The sequence below is a fragment of the Diadema antillarum genome, unplaced genomic scaffold, assembly GCF_040938485.1.
Source record: "Diadema antillarum isolate AM-2024a unplaced genomic scaffold, OU_Dant_1.0 scf00000007, whole genome shotgun sequence".
Classification (NCBI taxonomy): domain Eukaryota; kingdom Metazoa; phylum Echinodermata; class Echinoidea; order Diadematoida; family Diadematidae; genus Diadema; species Diadema antillarum.
The window spans coordinates 786,590-798,853 of record NW_027270896.1 but is presented as its reverse complement, the minus strand read 5'-3'; the positions used below and the strand labels follow the sequence as shown (position 1 = coordinate 798,853).

Here is a 12,264-nt window from a genome sequence, read left to right as displayed (position 1 = left end):
AAAAATATCACTGATAACTCCAGGGAGAAAAATCCAGGATATATTTATTTCCGGTGGCCGCCCTCTGTTGAATGACTTTAAGAATCTTTTCTTAAAACCATTCGTCTTGTTTTGCCCTTGCTTCACAGGTCATCGAGTTGACCTTACTAAGCAAGTGGTAACTGCCTGTAGGCATTTTTTTTTATTGTCAAATGGCTACTGTCATTCCATGATAAGAATTGAAGCAGTTGCGAGTGACCCTAAGTTGGAAATGTTTAATGTGCCATGGCGGATTTTTTGGTATGACTGCGATTCATATGATGTGACATGCTCTCCACCCTGAAATGATGTACTGTAAGCATTTCAGCTTATATATTGAAAGTACATGGTACTCTGCACTGATATGTTATCAATGGATTATCCATCAAGCATAAATGTTAGAAATTGCTTTTAAGGAAACTGAAGCCAAAATATAAATGAAAGAAGCAGTATTAGTAGAACACATCAGTAATAGTTTTGAGTTGACAAGCGATTCAAAAGTTATGAATTTTTGAAGTGTCATTGCCATCATCACTGGTTAAGGAGACTACTACACTTCATGGTGTGATTTTAGACAATATAAAGAAAATATAAAGAACATTCACTTTTCTAGCATAATCAAAGACCACTGGACTTACCTCTTTCAGAAAGCAGGAGAAGTGATATTGCCCATGACATAGGTCAGTAACAAGTCGAAGGAATGTGTACTTTCATGAAAAAATAAATTCTGTGGAATTCTCGTATTTTCTTTCTTTTGTTGTCCAAAATGACATCATGAAGTGTAGTAGTCTTCTTTTCCAGTGACGACGGCACAGAAAGTTATAAATTCATGACTTTTGAATCGGTTGGGTTTTTTTTTCTCCACTGATGCGTTCTACTAATATTGCTGCTTTCACTCAATCCACATTTATATTTGGGCTTTGGTTTCCTTTGCTAATGATGATGATGATGTTGATGATGATGATAGTAATGATAATGATAGTCGTCATAATAATAATGATGATAATAATAATAATAAATAATAATAATAATAATAATAGTAATGATATTGAAAATTTGTATAGTGCTTATGGCAAAAATGTTTTTTAGTGCTCTTAAAGTTGAAGTTAGGGACATTTCTTATTATTTCGTTTCTACACTTTTTCTTGTGCTCGTACAAAAATGTAGTAAGAACTAGAAATGCACTTTGAGAGCGCAGACCTCTGCCAAGCATGCAGCTCATTTCCACCACTGATCTTGTTCTTCCTTAGAGATATCAGTGATTTCCACCCATACGTACTTATAGCATTGTGTGCTGAAAGTCGCCCGATTTCCCAATATAGAAGCCTTTGTTTCGTCATAAACCCTCAGCTGCACCGGGCGCCTCGCCCTAGCAGAAACTAGAGCACGCACTTTAGTGCGCGCATGCAAACCTCAAATACGCGCCGCCTGAACTCCCAAGTTCATTGACCCTACCTACCAAAATATCAAAAATCCTTCATAGATTCTCCAAAATTTCTCGGATTTCCACCAAAAGTTAATCGTTTGTTACTTGTGTCATTCTAAACCTTTCCTGCAAGTTTCATCCTAATCCGTTAACCACTTTTTGAGTTATTTTGCACACGGTCAAACGAACTAACGAACTAACGAACTAACTAACGAACAAACCAACGGTAACGAAAACATTACCTCCACCAAGGGGGAGGTAATGAAGCACATATTAAGTGAAGTGATTCAAGATGTGTTAGACCTGGGTATAAGAGTTTACGTGTTCATATTGCTGTATTTGTGGGATTTAGTGCCACACATAAGAGCACATTGTATTGATCTTGACTTGAGAGTGTATAGCACCCACAAGGGCTTCCGCCCACTTGTGTGGAGTTGGGTTGCTCATAACACGGCTTCTGTTGAGGTCGCTTGTAATTCAGCTGTGACATATTGATGGGCCATCAAATAGAACAGTGGGTCGTAATCTTAGTTCCGTAAGATGTGAGTTGGCCGTCAAGTGTTGCATGGTACAGTGCTGTCAGTTTGTCTGTTATGTTCTTGAGGAAGAGAAAAAGAAAGGGGGGGGGGTGGAAAAAGGAGAGATGCACAAACGCATGTAATTTCTGTATCTCATTTACGAGCATGTAGCGAAAGTAAGATCAATTATGTTGTATGCATTTAGTGCAGCTAGAACTTGCTCTGCTGTGGTATGTTTTGCATTGTGGACCCGTGGTACCATATTTATCGTGCAGCTGGAGTCTGCCGTAGAATGTTTGTTATAATCTCCAAACAATGCTTTGCAGTTTTTTTATTGGATTTCGACAGCTATGCTGCATTGAATTAACACGACAGTGTTGAGTTTAGACTGATAGATCTGCCTCTATTTTTTTTTTTTTTTTTTTTTTTTGGGGGGGGGGGGGGGCCTCTGATCTTGTTAACTGTGTGAAGGGTGGTAGGTAATAGGGCTTCCCCCCCATCACAGACTGATATCTTGCATTCACTGTGCTACGAGAGATTCAAACTTACTTACTTTCGATAAGTTGGAGTCAAGGATAGAATTCCCCCTTTTTACTTATAAGAGATCACAAAATTTGGCATGCTCATGTTTATATACTCAAGGAATGAGTTAAACTCACCAATTCCATGATTTATTCCCCTTACACACCACTTTGCATGCTTTTTCAGCTAAAACAGCCTTTGAAATCTTCTTGCCTACAAAATGATTCTGCAAGTTAATCATATCTGCACATGCTCAAACTTTGCAGCTTGAATACGACTGCTGCGTTTTGTAGGTAAGAAGAGATCAAAGGTCGTTTTACACTCATCGACAGTAAGTCCACACAGCAGAGTGAATGCAAGATCTGTCTTAAGTGGGGGGCTGACCATATTACCTACCACACAGTTAACAAGAGGCCCCCAATCTAAAGACAGGCTCATCAGTCTATGCCGAGTCATCTTGATTTCTAATAGATTGTGTTTTTAATACTGCACTTAGTCGCTATTGGCTGAACATTTCTCCCCAAATTTGCAGTAACACAGCTCTTTGTAGCAGTGTGGCCTGCTTTTGTAATTGTGTAACTGCCTTGCACTGCTTTACTCCTACAAGATCCCCAGTAGACCCTCTATGTCTCTTGAAGATATACAATTAAATATCAAATAGTCCTTAAGATGTTGAAGAAATAAGAATGTGGGTGTTTTGTTTTGTTTTGTTTTTATGCCTCCGCCACGAAGTGGTGCCGGAGGCATTATGTTTTCGGGTTGTCCGTCCGTCCGTCCGTCCATCCGCTTTCGTTTTGCGCGATAACTTGAGTAATATTTATTGGAATTTTACCAAACTTGGTCCAAGTATGAAGTATGATAGGGCAATTATTCAATTAGATTTTGGGTGAAATCGGCTAAGGTCAAAGGTCAAAGGTCGAGGTCAAATCGTGAAATTGTATCCGTTTACGCGATAACTCAAGACTGGATGGAGCAAATTTCACCAAACTTTGTTGGAGGATGATTTATGATGGGACAATTACTTGATTAGTTTTTCAGTGAAATCGGACAGAAGTCAAAGGTCAAAGATCAAGGTCAAATCCTAAAATTTATCTGTTTACGTGATAACTCAAAACTGGATGAAGCAGCTTTCACCAAACTTGGTCCAAGGATGATGTATGATGGGACAATTAGTTGAGTAGATTTTAGTGACATTGGCAAGAGGTCAAAGGTCAAAAGGTCAAGGTCAAATGCTACAAATGTTGCAATTTCCCCATATTTATGCAATGCCCAAAGGTATTTTTTGAAACTTGGTGTGAACATGTACTACTGCGTGAAGATTCTCCAGAGAGAGTTTCATGTCATAAGGTCAAAGGTCAAAAGGTCAAAGGTTAGGTGAAAATGTTGCAATATCACTTTTCTCGCAAATGGTTCAATGTATCTTCGTGGAACTTGGTGCACACGCATGTACTGACTGGCAGGAATTATCTAGGGAATTTAGGGGTCATGGGTCAATAGTCAGGGGTCAAAGGTCAAGGTCAACTTTTCAAGATTTTACTATTTCCCTCATATACTAGTATATGCAATGCTTGCATTATTAGTTCCAAAACTTAATACATGCATTACCTAATACAGATTCTTTGGGAAATTTCCAGCCAGAAGGTCAAAGGTCAAAGGTTAAGGGTCAAAGGCCAGGTTTCAATGCCCCCCCCCAAAAAAAAAAAAAAAAAAATCTATTTTGTACCGTCATTACACTCTTTCTTCATACCTTCTTGGAAATTAATCAGTGCATAAAAGTAATAAAAAGGTCTGTCAGAATTCAAGTAAAAATTCTCAATTCCCCAAATATGTGTACCTGCACTCTTTGAAAATTATAGCAAACCCAGTGCAAGACATTTCTGACAAACCTGTCATTTCAATATTTTTGCAGTTATGTGAAACTGTCATGGATCACACATTGTGAAGACATTGTACTATACGCCTATTGGGAGAATCATGCATTATGGTGGAGGCATCAGTCGCCATAGCGACATTTCTAGTTTATACTTAGATATAGTTGGGCTTGCTCACAGCACAAAAGTTTTAAAGAAGTCTCTCCACTGCAAAATCCTGTGGGTTGCAATACTTTCATAGTTGTTGAGGGGGTTGTTTTTATTTGCATCATGGCGTGAAGATGCAGATGCGCAAAACCAATTTTTTATGTTCGTCAGATGCATGAAGGGCATTGCCATAGTAACTGCAATTTTTAAACACCAACTCTCGTGGAGTTACCTGCACTTGTGCGTTAACAAGCTTTTGGCCTTTGTAAGGACCTAGATGTTTACATTTAAGGAATGCATATCTTGTGTCTACCGAGCTGTTGCCATGGCAGCTTCCCTGGTAAAGGGAGCGTTGATCATACTTAGTGAGAATCACTATCATAACTCTCAGTAATCTCTGTCATTCTTGTGGTAATCCTATGTTGCATTTTTTTCCCCCTGCGAAATGTATGGATTCCCTTGTATGGCATCTCATGTCGGCATATCAGCTTTCCGAGGTCAGATATGTGCTCTCATGAAACTGAACTATGTTTACTGTATATGCAGAAACTTTCACGGTACATTAATTTTGCGTATTTCGTGCTACTTCTAGCTAGCAAGATACTATTTGAGCTGAAATTTTCGCGAATTGCTACTTTGAGGACATTTTCACGTGCTGTTAATTTCGCGGTTGCGAGGTTTCTAACTGAACTTACTTGAACTCTCACGAAAAAACTATAGTTGTCTAAACTAAAAGTACCTTACACGTGTAAGTACTAGTACTTTCTCAATTTGAAAGTAAAACAAATATCAACAAGAAATATTTTACAAGGACTTTCGAAATTCGTGCCGGGACATCAACAGGTGAACACCAAGAATGCAGCTGCAAGAGTAGACTGAACGCACTTTAAACAGCTATAGCTAGCTGTACTGTGCGACGTGCGTGCACAGTCAACAAGTTGAAGGCTAGCTAGGCGCAGCGCAGGACGGGATACTAGTTCATTACATGTTTGCAAGTGGACATTAAAATAACATGCCCGATGAAAATTTATACGTGCTTATAATGTTTATAAAACAGGCTTTGTGTACATACATGTAGCTTGGTCAATCCTCCTACTGTATTTTGCAACTTATTAATACGGCCGAGTGAAGAAATGAATTTGAACGAGTAAGTGACAGTACTTCAGTGTGTTAACTCCCTGATTCCACAGTGTGTACAAATGTGTTCCGCATTTGAAGTACTGTACTTATTAATGCTAGCTACGTCATGGCCATATGGCTCAGCTCATGATAGCTGTGTGCTAGACCTACGTACATAGCTAGCTACGAGTACTACTAGTGTACTGTACGGCACTATAATTTTGGTGCGATCCTGCAGCACATGGCATGGCTTGATTTTCATTTCCCTGCCTTGTTTTCGCACGTTTTTGTTTTCGTCTGTTGTTATTTTTGCGGTTCAAAGGCGATTCGCAAAATTCGCAAAAATAAAACCAGTGCGAAAATTTCAGCTCATACAGTATATCTTCTCAATAATCTTCTTGAAAAATATCATCTCAATTTTCTCTGCATATTGTGAATGGGTTGACAATTGCATAGCGCAAATTCAACAACCGAGGAATATGTTTTTGAGCCACTCAGTGTGAAAAATTAATCACATGAAAATATCAACATTTACAGTATCACACATGGTACAAACCTATGTGAAACTAACAAGCGTTTGATTATGGGGCGAGCAAATCTGTCTTAATGATGTCCTGTGAAAGTGGCAGAACCTGGAGCATTTGTGGAAAAAGTCAGTAGCAGTTGCAGCAATGCCTCCATCCTGGGCCCTGTTTCATAAAATTGTAAAGTTATGCATGACTTTACGTACAACTGGAATATGAAGTGCCAATATGTGTGCCCATTTTTATCCTTACATTTTAACAAAGTACAACTGTATGTCAATATTTCATCTACATTGGAGCAAAAATACACTTTCAAATAAAATCGTGTGTTAACATGTAAGGATGATAATCATTATCATCTGCAAATTATCATCTGCAAATTTCAACTTCAGCTATTGAAATTAACAGTGATTAGGAAACCCACTTGGCTTGCCATATATCTAAGTCATTCGTAACGTCTTGTGTAAAGCCCTAGTCACATATAAGCACGGATCCTCAAGGATCTACGCAATGATCCGAGGAGTTCCGGGATAGTTTCGCCCTGAATGGAGCGTCGACGAACGTTGAAGGCTGTACACATGGTATCAACGCGGCAGCTACATGGAAAAGGCTGGAACCGCACGGCATCTACACGGCGCTTACACGGACCGACACAGCAACAACACGGCGGCCACATGGACCGTCCCAGATTGCGCTGCCAACACGGCAGTCCCCAGATGATGCCAGATTTTTTTTGACCTCCAAAAGTTGCCATGTTGGCCTCTAGGATGTCCATGGATGCCCAATAGGTCAACACGGATCTCTCCCCATATCATCCCAGATCAGATCCGGGGTGATCCAGCATGTCTATGGGACTGGGACTTAATTTTACAAACAGCGTTATGAAACAGGACCCAGAATGTATGGCATCACTCACCATGTATGAAGAATTTGTGTGCCCTTTCACTGGAGACTATGTACAGTACTTGACATTCATCAGACATGTTATGCATTTTTCAGTACTGAATCTCAACTGTCGAAAATGTCAAATGTTCAGAATGGTATGACATTTTAAGTCAAGTGTTACAAGTTTTGATTTGCCCTTTGACAGTTGAAAGATGAAAATGTTTAAAGAAAATGTATAAGGAGTTCATGTGCTTGAGATTCACAGACGTATGCATTTCTTAATGCCGAATCTCAACTGTCAAAAATGTCAAATATTCATTGTATGACATTTTTGTGTTGCCATTTTAGATATTTTGCTCTTTGACAGTTGAAAGACAAGAATTGCATGAAGATTACCACAGTTGCAGTTGATTTCAGTTGGTAATGTATCAAATTCATGTTGACTTCCACTTGTAAAGCAGTTTGAAGATTACATCACAATCCAAACTCAAGCTTACAAGCTAGTTTGAATAGTTAGTACTTTGGTCCACACATATTGGGGATCCTGCGTATTCCCCGTTTAATTGATGCCTTCGCACAACCCTTCGCACAACTTTCCCACTGGTTTGTTTACAGCGATATTACACAAATCATGTTTTTGGCCAATGATATAGCAACTACAAACTGTGCCTCATAGTAGTCATCATAGCTGGGTCCTACCACGCAACTACAATTGAATGTGAATGATAAAAAAGCACAAAAGATTTCATTCCAATATAAGTAAATTCAATGAAGATTTGAGCCCAGGTTAGGAGGAGACCTTTGAGGCAAAGAGCAAATTCCACCATCCAATTTGCATTTCTAGTTTGCCTATTGTTTCTGGGGTAACAAGACGTCATATATCTCAAAATCATGAACTTGTAGATTATTAATTTTTTTTCTCACTTTTGCAACATTTTCACAAAACGACATTAGTGTTGATGTCAAATGTTATAGAGATTTTTTAAATCACATTATTAAATGTTCTATTTTAAAACTCAAATCAGTATGTTTGATATTCAAAATTGTGTATTAAAGGGAATGTCAAACTTGGGACAATATGTGGTGATGACTTATACCAGCATTTGATGAATGCAGCAAGCTTTAAAATTCCATGACTTTCTTATCAGTGTTTGATTGTGAGGAAACATTAAGTTCAAGTTTGTTTCACATATTTTAAAGAGTACAATAACAACAACAATACAACATACATTGTACTGTATATCATTTATTTAGATCTCAAAGGAATTCAAAATATCTTACAACTTGTATCATGGTGGAATCATAATTAGATTTTTAGTATACAATTCAAGATACAGCAGATAGAAACAGGTTCGATGACATTGTATCATCTGACACAAGATAGTGCAGCATGCAAATGTATGTGGGGATCAGCAAAAGCTATTGACCTATCAGAGCTAATCCTTTTGTTTTTCCTACTCTTGTTTCAATCGTTACAAACACAAACAAAACCAAACAAACAGAGAGCTACAACAAAAACAATGCTGTCAACACTGTCTTTGAGAAATTGCGTCTTTGAAAAGGAGTATTAACATTTGTTATTGAAACATTAAAAAAAATAATTTCTAGGTTCATACATTGTACATGGTCACATAATAATTAGAAAATAATGTTCTTTAAGAATACAGGCAGTAAATCTTTGTGAAAGAGTACATGTAGCAATTTGAAATTTATTTATGCAATATATACATGTGTGTCTTATATGTTAAGCTTTGAAACAATTCTGTAGTACGAGGTATATGCCAAATAATATGACCTAGTTCTTGTACGTATTGCCCATTTTTGAAGTGTAAAAAGTCTCTGCACAAATAGATTGCACGATTGCTCCATACAATTTTATAATATGATAAATGTGATAAAGTCATACTACTATAGATATTTACTAAAATCTCCAATGGTAATATATATTTCAGATTATTCAATGCACCAATTGTTCTTGATATTTTGTACGTAATTTGATTAATACAGTATTGCATGGTCTTTCAAAGTTAAACATTCATCAGTGATTACATCAAAAAATTTGATGCTTTTAACTCATTCAACTTCAATATCATTAATTGTAACACTTATGTATTTAATTTGCATCAATATTTATATTGCGAGACCTAAAGATCATCTAATTTGTCTTTGTGTAATTAATTTGTATTTTATTCACTAAAAACCGTGATTGCACTTTTCCCATTTCAGTTTTGACAAGTCAATCAATCATTGCAACATCTTTTCCTGGTTAAAAAAAAAAAAAGGGGGGGGGGCTGGTGTCATCAGCAAATAGAATTACAGATAAAATAACACATACATATTGCAAATCATTGATTGGTCTAAGATTTGAACTTAATGACACACCTGAAATATCTCTAAATCCTGACCACTCTGTTTATTCAATATCACACTGTTTCTTCATGCCAAATCGAACACGGTATGAAATCACTTTTGTAGACTGTTTCAGTCTTGTGTGCTTTTTTTTTTTTTTTTTGGCGTTAGTTTTGGACTCCCCCAAGCTGCAAGCAGCCTGTGTTTTGGAGGCCATTAGCAAAATGAAGCACACAGAAAGATTTTCAAATGGGATTAGATGAAAGTGTTTTTTCTTGCACTGAAAGCTGTTTCTTGTTACTTATGAAGGAAAAAAGCAAAGTTGAATCGGTAGGCGGAGACATTGGGGCTCCAGTCATGTGAAAAACAAAAAGCAGAAATTAGAATCGTCTTTGTGTCGGGAAGGTTGTGTCCGGTTCGTGGAGAATGCTGCTGTATCTTTCACTCAATTGTCTTCCTTTAAAAGAGAGTGACGTTCTGTAAGGCATAACATTTACAATGGATACACAGCTCCAGCTTCTGCTGTTTGTTTTGGTGTTGTTACTGCGGGCCGAAGTAAAACCTTCCTGTCTACAGCTTATTTAAACTGTGTCTCGGACATCTATTAGTGAACGCTTGCTCTTTTTTGTCACCTCCTTCTTCCTTTTTTTTTTTTCTTTTGGGGGGGGGGGGGGGAAGGGGGCAATTTCAATGAGGACACAGTGATGTTTTTGCCACCAAGTTGAAGCGCAGCCTGGTATTCTACCGGACAATTACACACACACACACACATACACACACACACACACACACGCTAGTTGTGGATGCTGTCAGTCTTTCTGGCGATTGTCTCCTCCCTATTATTCCACAGATTAAGCCTGTCCAGTAGCAGGCCTATATCTCCTTGTGCAGCTATTCACCCTTGTGTTATGTGTGTGTACATTGGTCTGAAGGAATTTATGCGTGATCCAGTCAGAGGCTGGTATTGTGAAAAAGGAGAAGACAGTAATGGCAGTTATTAAAAGGGAGCTCTTGAGATGGATGGCCGTTGTGGCGGCCATTGTCCGAGAGTGTAAACATGGAGGAGAGGAGAGAGTACCAGGGCTATTGTCCAGTTCCAAGCTCTGGACATACCGGAGGCCTTCTTGGTTTCAATTGTTACAGTGAAGATGTCCGCAAACACAGGGCCAGACCCTGCATCGTATCCCGAGACAGTGCTTCCACAGGCTGAGTCTATCAGTTTTTGGCCTTATTCCTACTCACCACCCCCCCCCCCCCTTCTTTCCTCATCCCTTTTTTTACCACCCCCCCCCTGCCCCTTTTGGGGGGTCTTCCAAATCAAGTCACGAGGTCCAGTGTGAATTGGAGGAGGGGGTTAGAGATGCCTTCCTCCCCAGAGTTTAACTGGTCAGCTAGACACCAGATGATTACTTTGAGGGACAGTAAGGGACTGCAAGGGGGGTTGAAGGTTTACCCAAGAGATTGGAAGAAGCTTGTCAATCACCCCAAAGAGCCTCTTCAGTCGCCACTTCTCCCTGCGCTGGAATGCCGACATGCATGTGCAAAAAACAGTCGATAGTGCAACGACCCAGCCAGCCTCTCAGTATCGGTGCTGTACTTTCACTGCAGGGTCACTCACAGAAATGTCCGAATTGGCTCCAGCGGTGGGTTAGAATCTCGGGTGCATCAGTTATGTATGGAAGGAGTACTAGGCATCTGTTCAAGGTTGAATGCAATATTAGTCAATCCTCTCGTGCGGCCTTAAAGTAGCTTTCACCCATCTTCAACCTGGTACTTGGAACTGTCTTCTTTTTCTTTTTCTGTCTCTTTTTTTTGTGGAAGTATGAAATGTAAGCCCTCTTTGCCATGATATCCTTGGAAATGAACAAAGCAGTTGCCAACTAATCTCTCTGTATCGAAATTTCACACCTGACCCCCCATTAGAATGAATTGAGCACTGGTACTCAGTCCTATTTATTTGATATAATGGAGGCAAAATGAATAAGGGTGAATGTCAGTATTTTGGGGTATGCGGTTTTCGAATTGACAGTGCTATTTAGAGAAAGAGAAGTACCCTGGTAGGTGCAAATTCCAAGTTTGTTTTTCTTTGAATTTAAATTGGATGTTTAGTTGCTTCTAAAACCTTTAAAATTTTAATGCATGTATTACTATTGCCAAGCCTCATTCCAATATTCATCCTCTGAATGACTTTGTTCTTAATTGAGTTACAAGTATTTCATCAGAGGCAACATCTTTGAAGTTTATTTGGTGTTGTTTTGTGTGCGTTTTCCCCTGTATTTTCAAGCAGTAACTTCCACAGGAAGGTAGAGTCTCTTTTCCATGTGATTTCACAATTAAACTTTCCACTGCATCTCTGAGGATATTTCTCTCTCATGAAATCTATTCTCATTTACAACTTTAGGTTCAACCTGAACACAACCATATTAGTATTTCATTTCTAATCGCATTAAAAAAAACAAAAACAAGCAGAATGTGTGTGTGTTTGTATAGAAACTATAACTTACATGTAATATGGCTGACATCATCGCGCAGTACTGTACGAGCTGAAATTTTCGCGTACACATATTTTCGCAAATTGCTACTTGCAGAATATTTTAGCGTGTTGTTAATTTTGCAGTTGCGAGGCTCTAACTGAACTTAGTTATTTGGGCGTTCGTTATTTTCGCGGTTCAAAAGCGATTCGTGAAATTCGCGAAAATAACACCACCGCGAAAATTTCAGCTCGTACAGTATTAAATGAAATTGTCTTGGCTAAGTGATGTTACAGGTGCAAGCAACAATGAAAGGCATGTGTGTGGAATGGGTTTCTCAAAAAAAAACTCTTTTGTTGTTAAACTTTGGTGGAGGAGAAGCAACTTTTTTCCTTTGTTGATTGCTTGTTCCAG

General features: G+C 38.6%; 1 protein-coding gene across 1 annotated transcript in view; it reads left to right on the top strand.

Annotated features, from left to right (window-relative positions):
• The window catches only part of LOC139716393 (5'-3' exoribonuclease 2-like), a 114,605-nt gene that overhangs the window by 58,482 nt on the left and 43,859 nt on the right, over nucleotides 1-12,264 (top strand). The window lies entirely within an intron of this gene.